The sequence below is a fragment of the Pithys albifrons genome, chromosome 16 (assembly GCF_047495875.1).
Source record: "Pithys albifrons albifrons isolate INPA30051 chromosome 16, PitAlb_v1, whole genome shotgun sequence".
Classification (NCBI taxonomy): domain Eukaryota; kingdom Metazoa; phylum Chordata; class Aves; order Passeriformes; family Thamnophilidae; genus Pithys; species Pithys albifrons.
The window spans coordinates 12,197,643-12,209,744 of record NC_092473.1 but is presented as its reverse complement, the minus strand read 5'-3'; the positions used below and the strand labels follow the sequence as shown (position 1 = coordinate 12,209,744).

The 12,102-nt window shown below is 41.3% G+C and overlaps 1 protein-coding gene across 4 annotated transcripts in view; it reads left to right on the top strand.

Moving 5' to 3' along the window:
- Positions 1-12,102, top strand: part of MAD1L1 (mitotic arrest deficient 1 like 1) — a 356,012-nt gene that overhangs the window by 125,517 nt on the left and 218,393 nt on the right. The window contains exon 1 of one of the 4 annotated variants that reach the window (XM_071570870.1): positions 7,922-8,006. The exons of 2 other annotated variants lie outside the window; for them this stretch is intronic. The gene's annotated coding sequence lies outside the window, so the exon portion shown is untranslated. Of the gene's footprint in view, positions 1-7,921; positions 8,007-12,102 lie in introns of those variants that run through there. One more of the 4 variants, XM_071570871.1, reaches the window with a different exon arrangement.

Sequence of the window (12,102 nt, the reverse complement as noted above, 5' to 3'; positions counted from 1 at the left end):
TACTTATAACAGTGTCCTCATAAGGCATCTACATTTGCATATATTATACTGCATTTTTCCTCCTGCTTTTCTCCTGCCTTAATTGTCTGTGTTCCAGTTCTCCCCAGACTGGAGAGTCTCTTGCTTGTGCTAGATTGGCAAGCTAAAGATAAAAGTTTTTGAAAATGAGACCAAGGACAAAAGCTGGGAGGATGTTCAACTCAGAACTGTAAGGGAATATGTGAATGTGTTAAAAAGGGTACCAAATTCAATTATTTTTGATAACTGGTGAGATCAGAAGAGGAATCAATTATATTGTGCAGGTATCTCTCTTTGTGAGCTGCATGGTGATGGCTTCAGTTGCATTTGCTTTTTAAAGTTGATGTGCCAGTAGACAGCATTGTTTCTGTAGGGATGAGCAGGGAAGAGACTAATGGCATCTCTAAGTGGCAGGGAAATATGAAAGCCACACCTCTTGATAGTAATCTTTTTTGTTTAAAAAGCAAGTAAGAAGCAGAAGGAACTAAGGGATAAAATCACACCTCTTGAAAAAACCCAAGGCTTGGTTGGTGTATGTTGTTGGAGATGATTTAGTGGTAATTAAATCAGTTCTAACATAGTGGGTAAGACTTAGATGAGAAGGGGAGGGCGAAACCCTAAGCTTCTGACTTCTCCATTAGACTGTTAGCCAGCTTGGTAGGAGGGTGGTGTGCAAGTAAGGATTAGTGATGAGTAACTGTCCTCCCCTTTCAGCAGCTCCAGGTCCACACTGAGCAAGCACTTCCTGCTTGTGTTAACAACCCCCAGCACAGACAGGGTGTCATTTCTGGGTCTGTTTAGAGTCTTCTCTAACAGACACAGCGCAGACCACAGAAACTCCCTTCATGTTGAATGCAGAAGTCAGCCCAGCTCCTGTTTGCTTCCCATCTCCCACTGCCCCTGGGAGGGCCTCACTGTTGGCACTCGCTGGCCCCCCCGTGTGCAATGCCCAGTCAGGTGTGTGCCCATCCCCTGTGCCGTGGAATGCCAGCCCTGGAATCCCTAACAAAGATCACCCATGTGCCCAAGCCTGTGCAAACATTCCATAGGCCTTTCCTGGCAGGCAGGGCTTGCTGTGGGATGCTGTGGCACTGGTGTGCAGAGCAACACTGCTTATAAATAACACCAGGTTATTTATAACACGCTCCTCTGGCGTTACAAATAACAGCCATATCCATCACACACTGTTCATTGAAACATAAGGATTTAAAACCACTTCAGAGACCCCCTGTTTCTTCATGTGGCGAGTGAAAAAGCAATTACTGTTTGCAGCCTGGGAGGAGTGGCTTTGCTTTTCTCTTTGCTGTTTGTATCAGTGGGGTAAATTGTCTGATAACTTCAATTCTAAGCTTTTGAAGTATTTTTATTGTAAAAAGTATTCTTTAAGTATGAAATATATATATGTTTGAAGTGCATGACTGTTGAATTTAGGGAAGAATGATAGTGTTCAACTCAATTCAGTGGGTGATATTAAAGAGGCAATTACATATGATTTGTGAAATAAAGAGAGCAACCTCAGCAGAGTGTGGTACCTGCAGGGTTTAACAGCACACTCTGATCTGAGCTAATAAGAGCAGTGTCTAATATTAGAGTTTGCCTTGTCAGAAAGCCCATTAGTGTGCCAGTGTGAGGACAGGGAGTGCGATGCAGAGTGAGCAGCTGTTTGCCTTTCGGTGCCACAGGAGGAGGCAGGGAGAGGCTCTCTCTGAAAACTTCATTTGTCATGCTGCTGCTTTTTTGTTTATGGTATTAAACTGTTGATTAAGAAAAAGATGATTGAATAGGTGCCTTCTTTTAGAAGTGCACAGGCTTCAGCTGGAGATTAATTCCTTCATTTGCTTGTGTTCCTAAGAAGTTTTAGAATTTTGTGTAAAGTTGTTGGATTTTTTTGTTTATTTGTTTTGTCTTATTTTATTTTGAGCTGGAGAACTTCAGAGCTCTCTATTTTTCAACCTATTTATTCTTTTTTATGTCATCCTCCCTCATACCTCCTGAACTGTTTTTTTGCTTCCTTTCTCACACATCCAAAACTTAAATACAATTGCAGTTTCCATTCTTTGCCCTCTGCAGAAACAGGTCTTTTGCAATTTATGCCACAGACTTGCTGAGGAGGGGTTTTCAATTAGTACCACCTCTGTTTTTAAAATCAAAGCTTTTAGGGATCGATATTATAATTAGATATATGGGGGGTAACCTGTTGGATGTGCAAATACAGAATATTAATCAAAGATCGCAGACATTTCTTTTCTACTTTGATTTTTAGTGTGACTCTGTGAGTCCCTTGCATTTTTCTTCATGGTGGCTGGCCCTGAGTTTTCAATTACAAAGTGATTTCTTGTTCCTAATCCTCATCTCATTCATTTCTGGCTGTCCTTACAGTCAGGTCTGGCTAACTGAGAGAGATACTACAATGCTTCTTCCTCTCAGTTGCTGGAGAGAAATGGATATTTATTAACCATCTGCTGAAATGGTAAAAGGTAAGAGGAAAGAGTGAAGAATTACACCAGTGAATACTGCAGGGAAACATATCTTCAAATATGTACAGGACTGCTCTAGAGGGAAAGGTAATAAATTTTTGCCTGCTATTGTGCTTATAGGCTTAGGAGATGGTGTCTAGCAGGTATTTTCTGTTCTGTTCACACTTCCAAGGCTCTGCCCCAGCAGCTTCAAGTACAGACAGGACTGAGGGACTGTGCTTTGCCCTCTCCTCCCTCCATGACCTTGGTGTCCTGTCTCCTTGGACTGAGGGGGAAATCCAAATGGGAGAGCCTGTGAGCCAGCCTGGGCTTGGCAATGAGCCTGAGGTGGATGGGATCAATATTTGTCTGAATGGAGCAATCTGAGCTGTGTGGGTGGTCAGGGAATACAAACCTTTGTGAGGCTTCCTGTGTTTAGATCCTCAGAGGATGCATCATCAGAAGGTACATCTGTATTTCACAGGTACACCAACTCTTTGTACCTTCATCGTGATTCAGAAATGCCACTGGAGGATTTTACATAATGATCACACTGTTTTAACAGTGTCTTCAGAAACTGAAGACTTCTAAAGTCACAGCAATAGTATTTTCTTCACATATACACATCTCATTATGTATATCTGGAGCCGATTTGATTTGCTTGTGTTCAACTAATAGCTTTTCCCCTAATGTGCTTCTTGACTTAAGTGAGTATTAATTATAAACTGTTTCATTAGTAATTAATATGATGCAGGGGAAAAAGTTGACAAGATTTTGACATCTGCTGTAAAATGTGCACTTCTTCCCTGGTCTTGAGGAAGGTATTTTGCACAAGGAGTGTTTTGCATAGCCTTGATTGTTGATTTTGTTTGTGTGTGTGTGTTTAACATCCCTGAAGTGCAGGGGAAGACAGGCAGAATCTCATCACTTGCTGCTTTTTGAGTGCTTCTGGCTTACCCTCAGTGAGCTGAAGGTCCAAGTGAGTTATAACCATGGGCAGCACCTCTGAGACTGCACTGACAAAAACAACATAGTAGTCCTGCTTTCTCTGAACGTGGTAGAGCTCATGTATGTTGTTATTGGAAGTGAAATAATAAGGACAAGTCTAAAAGGTAATACTTGCAGACAAAATAGAAACAGCTTTTTGGAATGAGTTGAGGGAGAGAGATTGTGAAGTGGCCAAATTCCATCTCAGTGATCTCTTTAACTTTTATTTTCCCTTTGTCTCTAAACCAGCTTTTTTTTTTTTGTGCTTGTGGAGTCAAGTGATTTTATCTTGATTGTAGAGGCTTTTTTGAACAGCCTAAGGTGGATGTTAAGGATACTTTTAAATAATTTTAAATGATGCAGTTTGATCCATTCATGAACCTGCCCGTAAAAATCCTGTGGGACACGTCCTGGAGAGAAGGGGAAAGCAGGAGAGCTGGGGAGGTTGGAGTGGGCAATATCTTGAGCAGCTTTCAAACCTCAACTCTTGTGCAAGTCTGAGTCTGTCTAGTGCTGATTATTAACTACATTGAAAATGGCATAATCTTATATGGCATTAGCTGGTAAAATAAAGCTGTATTTGAGAAAGATTGTACTAAGTCAGGAGAGTGCCAGGTTTATTGAAAGGCATTTTATTCAATAAGATAATGGTATTTCAAAAATGGAAGGAGATGAGCCAAATATAGCAACAGATATGAGACTCCATTTTAAAGTTTTTGTTTACTTTAGAATAATAGAAATAGTTCAGAGAGTATTTCCTGACACATCACATTTTCCAGAGATGGAACAAATTTGGCGGTGAGTGTTGTGTGCTTAAAAATAGCTGTGCAAATGGATCTGTTCTCACCTTTTTGTCTTCTTGAGGACCTGATTGCAAACTCAGAATTCTGTAATTCTGCCTGTGGTGGGTTGGGTGTCCTTTGGAATTGTCTTTCTGGTATGTGGAGCACAGGAAAGGCTGAAGTTCAACTTCAGTGCCTCAAAGTTACCCAGAGAGTTCTGCATTGTTGGGTGTGTTGCAGGATGGGAGTAGGAGCTGATCTTCATTGGGAACTGTCTGCTATTGGCCAGCTCTCTCCATGGTGTTACCTGGCAAGGAGAGTCTTTTCCTCTCTGATCCCTTGTCTTTCATTTGCCAATCATTTCTGTGACTATACCACGTTCTGTTCACTTTGATGAAGTTGTGCCCAGAAATAGAAAAGCTGATGGTCCATTTGGTTCTCTAAAACGTGACACTTCATTAGTATGAAAACAAACCAGCGGGTTTAGTTTGCAAAAAAGTCGATCTTTTTGATACCCTGGTTCTGTTCTTTATTACTGTGTGGTTTTGCTGAAAATAAAATGTAAATATTGTGGTCTAATATTAATTAAAAGATTGATGAATGCTTAGGTCCCATACATTTAATCATCATTCTCTTTCAGATGTATATAATGAATATATTTCCTAAATAATAGTTTTCTTCTGGTAAACTATTTCTTCTTTTAATGAAGCATGACTCCAGTGCTTCATGTTTTGTCTAATGGTTTGAGCATAACATTCTTGATGTCAATGCAGTTTTGAGGAAAGATTTTGTTGATTTAATATTGCAGAGGCAGTGGAGGGAGAGAGAAAAGAAAGGAACGTCACTTTGTGTGATTTAATTTTACAGTGTGTGGTGACACTGTGAAGGGATGGTGTTCACTGAGCAGCAGCTTATATTAATACTAGGTCTACTAACTTGTAGGCTATTTTAAAGTAATAGTTTAATTTGTGAAACGTTCAAAACTTGAGGAAATCTGTGTGTGCTGTTGTCACAAGGGCTGGAGATTCTGTCTTAGGTGTGAAGGTGCATCCTCTTCTCCGCGTGTTCTTTAGGTGTGGTTGAGGAGGTTAATCTGGTCCTGTTTCTGCAACAGGCTGAGCCCTCTGAAGGTGTTGAGCAGGAGGCATTGGAACCACAGGCTCTTCACAGCCATGAGTGGGTGGGGACGTACCTGGTACAGAGAGGTGGGGAAGGGACCAGTGACTCGGTGCATCTTCGCTGTTTCTATTCATTTATTCCTCATCAACCCACTTGAGCTACTGATGCTGCAGAATGAGAGCAGCAGCCAGACACGGGTGATGAGACTGGGAAAGCAGCTATGCTGGAAAACTGAAGATGGGACTTGTCACCTCTTCTTCAACTACTTTTTAAGGTAAACAAGTTGAAAGCACAGCCTAATGAATGAGTGGTTTAGGGAAGTTGTTTGGGAGCTGTTTTCCCTCTCTGTGCCAGGCAAGAACAAAAGTGGTAAATGAAGCTGAAAGGTGGCAAATTGAGACCTGATAAAAGAAAATACATTTTCAAGCAGTGAAAAAAGTAATGGGATTAATTTCCAGCAGAAAACTGGCAAGGTCAGGAGTTTCTCAGGGTTCAGACAGAGACTGGATATTTATAGAACCATAAAAATATCCAGAGGAGTTGTCAATGAGACCTTGCTTTTCAAAAATATTTATTAAATATCCTTTTTTCTAGAATTGAAAGTGAAGGTGCAACTGGAATGGAGGCAAAGCACCATTGGAGTGGATTTGGGAATACTGTGGGGTTCTGAGCAGTGCCTTAGCACTTACGGGAAAGGAACTGAAGAGAGTTTCAGACAGGTATTACAGACAAGTGGAAACAGCTAAACCCCAACACAGAGTGGACAGAAAGGGCTTTTATACAGATGTGTTCAGCCCTCTGTGACTCTCATGTCTATCAGATGTGATGGTTTGCACTGCAGGTGCTTTGGGTGTTTGGTTCCTCAGTTCCCTGAGACTGTCCTGTTGCAGCAGATACTGAGCCAGACTGTTCGGTCTCCTCTGCCTTGTGTCCTCTTTCTAAGGAGGAACCACTGAGCTGCAAGGACCAGCAGCTGTGTCCCCTCTGCCCTGAGAATCCTTTAGAGATAATTCAGATAAGCTATGTGTGACATAGGACACAACTTGATGTACAGTTTATGAAACTTGGTTGTAATAAGGCCAAGGTCACGGGTTCAATCCCCTGTGTGGGCCATTGACTTAAGGGTTGGACTCAATGATCCTTGTGGGTCCCTTCCAACTCAGAACAGTCTGTGATTCTGTGAAACTCTTACTGAAATCACAGAGCTTTTATACCCTGGAAGTAGTAGAGGATATGTTTTATGAATTAAGTAAAGTATGGGAAATTATTAATATCTTCTAATAAAGCAGTGAGGTGATATATATTCTGAAATATCATCTAAAATCCCTTTTTCTTGCCTTCTTGAAAGAGCCACAGCTGCCACTTTTCTAGAGACATTGACACATCATGAGGGGTCCAAGGAATTACTTCTGAGTTCAATGGAATGTGCTGTGTTGGAGCTGATTACATGAACTTGGGTCTCTGATTTTTCTGTCCTCTTGAAATCTGATGTGAGAGATTTGCCCTCCTGCTTCACTTCTGTCTTAGCCCAAATATCCCAGGAACAGAGCCCAGGCAGTGGGGCTGTTCCTCTCTCTGCATTCTTGCAGAGATAATGGCACAGGCTTAGAGCACAGTTCAGTTTACTTTTCTCCCAAGTTAATGATATTTAAGTGGTTAAAACTGAAGGAAACTGCCTGATAAGAGCTTTAGAGGCCAATATCTCTGTTACTTACTAGACAGGAGGAAAAGAAATCTGAGGGTAAGAATGAATGTAGGGGTGAGTTTTTGTGCTGTAGATACTTGCAGAATAGAAGAATCTGGTATATCTTCTTTAAAAACATTCTTTTTGGGGTTGTATAAGGTTTTTTTCCTATTCTTCTTTTTTTTAATAGATGAATAAAGTGTTAATTTTGTTTTGCCAGTATGGAGAATACATTCCCACATCAGCCTTCTCTGTGGCAGTGATGGTAATATAGTGGCTGGGTTGAAGGAGTATGGGGTTTTTTTTTCAGAAATTTGTTTTTCACAGGTGAACTGTACACATGCTGAGAGACCCCGTGCTGAGGCAGATGAATAAGGCAGGTTCCCACTCTCACGAGATTGTCACCACCTGAGCAGTGGGACTGAGAGGAATGGCAGGAAGAAGAGGGACTTTTCTGAAATGAAGAGATGAGAAATACAGTGAGACAGAAAAGCAAGCCCATGCTGGAGACAGGCAGTGGTGAGCGTTCCAGTAGAAGGGACTTAAATGAAGGAAAAATCATAAAATTATTTTACAGCAGCAGGGGGTTAAGAAACATAACTAAACATGTTAAACTCACTGTGAAGCAAGAGGACCCCAGGGGTATTTTAGTCAGATAATATTTAATTTGTTGCAGTGTCAGTTGTGTGATTGCTTGTCAGCTGGCATATGTATGTGCTATAAGCAAAATGAGGCTTTCAGAGACCATGCACAATTTTCCAGGAGATAGTAAGCAGGGGATTTATCAGAGACAGATTAAAAGGGTTACAGTGGATTTATTTGCTCTGGTCCATTGCCAGGATATAAGGCAAGCTGAGCTCTCTGCAGAGAAGCATTGGAGGAGAGGGACCAAGGCTAGAAAGGAAGAACCATAAATCTGTAGAAAAACTTATGGAATACAAGAGCATGTAAGATACACAGGTATTTATGGGAGTACATTTAAAGCTGCCAGCTGAGTGTTTGCCAAAAGAGCAGTCAGGTTGCAGACTTTCTCCAAAATTTAAGAATGGATGGTTGGGAAGCTGAGTGTCTCTGAATGCCTCGTTCTGGCACATAAAATTAGTCTTTCATCACCTTCCTCATGATCTCTGCCTGGTTTCTCCAGACTTCCAGCCTTGGGAGGAAAGATGGTGTTCAGCCTGATTGACACACTGATTTCCTGGCAAGCAAATGGTCTGTTTTGAGAGTATTAGGGAACTGATGGAAACCATCCCTTGTAGAGAGTTGATGGGACAGAGAGATATATATGCTGAATTCCTGGTTTGCTGTGTGCTGGTGGTTGTGGAGTACATGAAGCATTCCAACCTCTTTCCTACCTACTCAGGTTAGGCACAGATGGAGGTTCTTGGATTTACATAGATGGAATATTTTATTTTTATTGGAGAAGCCTTGGTTGTAGGGAACAGCATACATGAAGGTCGTCTTTATAGGTTAAATCCATCTTCAAACTCCTGTGGCTTATATTGGCTTGAGGGGCAAAAATGCAAGCAGAGGGTTGTTATATAGACAATCACAGTTGAGAAAAAAGGTTATCTAAAGGCAAAAAAATAGTTCCGTGGTGGTGTTGTCAGTGCAAGGGTAGTGAAATCTGCTGCATGTTTTTATTTTTATGGAGTAATGGGATTTTTTTTTCATAAATGGTGTTTTAATTGAGGTCTTGAGTAGAAAGTCAGTGGTGTGTATATACATGTGTGTCTGCAGTCAGTTCTGATTTGCAAAGTAATGTGGAAATAGGTCAGCCACAGAGAGAAATGTTGGGAAATGGCTGTAGCTGAGAAGAAAGTTATTTGGAGCTTTGAGAATAGAAAATTTTGGTTTGAAGATGATTTGTACACAAGACAAGGGTGGTAAGAGGAAGGAGAACTATGAACCATTTGCCTTCTGGTGGTAGTAGGTGCTGCTGTGGACAAGGAGGGTTTGAGAAGTTTCTGGTAATTTAATTTTTGCTAATTTTGTTTAGCCTGGATCTCTTGGGGGTTTTGTCTGTTCTGGCAGAGTTGATTAGCTCCTGTGTTAATTAGCAGTGCTCCAGGAAGGGAGCTGAGGTGATGTGGCTCCTTTACAGGTGTTCCCATAGGAGTAAAGTCTGACTGAACATGCCTTTAGCTACAGCTCTGCCTTCAGGCCCCTGTTTCCTGCATCTTGCTGTTGCTTTGTTGTTACTTTTCCCTCTACATTTGCCAAAAGGCAGTGGGATGTGAATGTGTTAAAAACTAAGATTTAATAGTATATCAATTCCTTATCAATTCCTCCAGCCATCAAATTGGAGCAGAATCTGTTAATTGGCAGTAGCCCTGTTGGCATTCCCTGGCTGATGCTTTTCTGGGTGTGCAGGGCACCTGCCTGTTATCCCAGTGAGCTGGAGAGGGGTGCAGGTTTTTCCCATAAGGAAGGTGCAAAGTGGCAGCTCTGAGAAGGAGCAGGTGCCCACTGGTGCTGCAGCCTGTTAAAGGGACTGTGTCTGTGCTGCCAAACACACTCAGGGCTCTGTGCTTTGCTTTCATGATTTTCATCACTCTGATGCAAATTCATTTCTTTAAATTACAGGGGTGTTGTTGAATTGTAATTCTCCTCTTTGATAAACACATCACTGAAGTTAAGATTTATCACATTTATTATTTGCCTTTATTCTGTAGACAATTTACCTGTCAAAGAAGGAAATTAGACTGGTTTGATATTATTCATATTAAGGCTCAGTTGATTGTTTCTTGTCCCTAATTCTTCTCTAGCTGCTTGCAATTTGATTGTTAATGTTTTCTTCAAGTATTTTATGAGGTACGAAAATATTGAAGTGATTTATAATTGCCAGAGTCTGTATCTTCTCATCCACCCTTGTTTTAAAAGGTTGGATCTGTTCCTCTGTCCTGTTTTCAGGTCCTGTCCTGCCTTTTGTGAGTTCATCAAAAGTAGTTGCTCATGGACCAGATATTACTGTGATCAATCTTTTTCAAGTAAACTAGGAATATATTTTGTCAGTAAGTCCTGACACACTCTAATATATTTAAGTATTCTTCAGTTATTTCTAATGATATTTTGGCTGGTTCCTACATCCCACTCTGCTAATTTTACTAATGTTAAACATCTGGTCAAGCCCCACTTACTGTCTCCATTCTTCTGTTGTATGTGTGTTTGTGTAGCTTAAAGCAAGGAAGCCCAGACCTCAGTTACACACTCATCTCTCCCTTTTATTTGTGTTTTTATGAGGAATAGTTAGCTAAATTGTACCTGATTGCAAATAGCATCTGTTTGATGTTGAAGCCCCATATCTTTCTTCAAGTCTTGGAATTTTCCCTTATTACAACTAATTTGGATTTAGGAGTCTGGAGAGGAAGAGAAGGGGGAGATCTTGCCACTGATTTCTGATAATGAAGCAGTCTATTAACATTCTCCAAAAATTATCATTAATTAAACAAAAAGCTGATGTAAGGCTTGGAACAGGAATATTTCTGTGCCATCAACAAAAGCACTGAGTGGGAAATACCATTATGATTCCACTTTACAGAGTCTGTCTCCTCTGCCAGGCTCTAACCCGTGCAGGGGTGAGACAGCAAGCGAGCTGAGTGGTTGGGTTGTGGATTAATGGTTGAAGTTCACTCATGTGGAAATAAAGCAGATTTTACTGTGACTGGAATCTGTCATTAAAAAGCCATTATTGGAACTGACCGGCACGATTCCTGCTCTTTCATTGCTAATGACAAAACAATCTGTTCCTTAAAAAACAACAACCCCGTGTTTTCGTGCAGGGAATGGTGCAGGAGAGCTACCAGAACAGAGGCTGGGTGAAGAGAGGCAGTTGAAAGATTTATTGATCAATAAACCAGACAATTACAGCTTGTTTATAAAAGGGAAGAAAAAACCCCAAGCCACCTCAAACCTCAGGCCTGCAAGCAACACTGAGACTCTAATAATGATAACTCTGGCATCCAGCTTGAAACGATAAAAGTCAATAGGAAGATATAGGATTTCAATAAAATTATGACACTAGATAAACTTTACCCCAGGAACAAATTTTCCCTGGGTGTGTGTGACTGACTTCAGTTAGATTTGTAACTTTAATTTCTTTCTTATTGATTTTTCTTTTCTTCAACTAATTAGAAAGTCTGTGGTGAATGGAGTGTGTGTGTGTTTGAAGAGCGGCTAACGAGAAGCAGCAGGAGCAAGGCCTGAACTTACATGCTTGGTTGTAAGGTCAGAGGCTTTTGAGGATTTTTTTTTGGCTGTGTTTTACTCTTCAGTTGCTGGGAGTGGCTGTCCTGCTGCTCAGGGACCATGTCTGAAGGGGTGGGCTGCCCTTGGTGATGTGCAGGGCTGCACTGACACAGTGATGCTGCTTATATGAACCACTCTCAGATCTTTCCCTAAAATTAACCCAGAAATCCTGGAGGACTCAACTTGTATTCCTGCTGTTTCTAAACCCCTCTGGTGTGTGAATGCTGAGGAAAGGGACTTTCTTTGAGCTTCGAGCTGCTTGTGGAGCTTTGGCTTTACACAGAGGGAGCAGAGGAGCTGGTGGGAGGACTGGGGAGAAGCTTCATCTTAGGGGTGTCATACTGAGGTATTTTCCTGTTCTTTTTTTTCATGGGATTAACTCTAGGTTCTGGATAAAATGTGTTTCTTTATGCAGTAGCAGGAGGCATTTGTTTGGTGAATGGGCTGGTGCTGGCAGAAAGTAGGGAAACTCTTCAACCTTTGAGAAAATCACCATCCTTCCTATTTTTCCAGCTTCCATCTCCTCAAACCCAGCTGCAAGCTGCAGCACCAGAGTTTGTGCAGGGCATTAATCTCCTAGATTTATAATGAACATCTAAACTCTTGTTCTGCTTTTAGGGCACGTTTAGGGTAAGCTGCATTTCTGTTCAGGTGTTGATTTAAAGCTGCTTAAGGTAAAGAGTACCTGGAATTGGGCCAGTGTTAGGTCCATGATGAGTTAGCAGAGATGCCCCATCCTGGGTGGATTTTGGGAATTCCCAGAGGAAGTGCTTTGTAGTAATTCTGGTGAATACTCTCCTGATAGGAA